The sequence below is a fragment of the Corvus brachyrhynchos genome, unplaced genomic scaffold, assembly GCF_000691975.1.
Source record: "Corvus brachyrhynchos isolate BGI_N302 unplaced genomic scaffold, ASM69197v1 scaffold1135, whole genome shotgun sequence".
NCBI classification, from domain to species: Eukaryota; Metazoa; Chordata; class Aves; order Passeriformes; family Corvidae; genus Corvus; species Corvus brachyrhynchos.
In genome coordinates this window covers 52,817-53,871 of record NW_008238129.1, presented here as the reverse complement: position 1 = coordinate 53,871, position 1,055 = coordinate 52,817, and positions in this window count along the sequence as shown.

Below are 1,055 nucleotides of genomic sequence, written 5' to 3'. Positions count from 1 at the left end.
GGGAGACCGCTTAGAGCCCCCCCAAACTGGGGAGTGAGGATGGAGACCCCTTTGACCCCTCCCCCAAATTCCTGTGGGAAGAGAAAAAAGGCACCTGGAGGGAAAAGTCCCCCAAATCACCCCAAATCTCCCCAAATTTCAGGGGGTTGGGTGATGCCCTGAGCCCCCCCAGAGTGGGGGTTGTGCAGAACACACGGGCAGCAGTCAGACCCCCCATGGTGATGTTCTCCTCATCCGGCCGTGACACCAAGAGCTGGGTGCACACTGTGGGGGGGTCAGGGGGCCCAAAAAACCCCCAAAATCACCCCAAAACCGCCCCAAATCCCACCCCAAAACCCTGGGACACCCAGGGAGCTGGGTCCACACTGTGGGTGGGGACGACACACGACACCCCCAAAACAACCCCAGGACCCCCCCCAAGAACCCTGAACCCCTTCTGGAACTCTGGAACCTTCACCCCAGAGATTGCCCCCCTCGAGGATGTCCTGGGGGGACACGGCCAGGGCACATCAGGGACACAGACACCCCCCAGCAGGACAGCGGGGACACAGCCCAGGGAGACTGGGGACACTGGGAACCATCCCTCTCCAGCCCCGGGGACACTGGGAACCACCCCAAACCATCCATCAGCGACCCCCTTGGGATACTGGGGACACCCCACACCAGCCCAGTCCCCTCCCAGTGCCTCCCGGTCCCACCCAGTCCCCACCAGTGCCCTCCCAATCCCTTCCCAGTCCCCTCCCAGTCCCTCCAAATCCCTCCCCACTGCCCTCCCAGTGCCCCCAGAGACCTTCTCCAGTGCCCTGAGGACGCTCTGCCGCTCCCGCAGCTTTTGGATGCTCAGAGCGATCTTGTGCCGGGCGCCCTTGGTGACGTTCTGGGGGGGACAGAGGTGTCACACATCGCTGGGGGGGTCATACAGCTTGCAAGGGTGTCACAGCCCTCCAGGGAATGTTGGGGACACCCCCCGGGAAGATCTGGATGGGGACCCTCCCACAGCAGCCCAGTGCCCTCCCAGTGCCCCCCCTGTGCCCACAGGACGCTCCTGCAGCCCC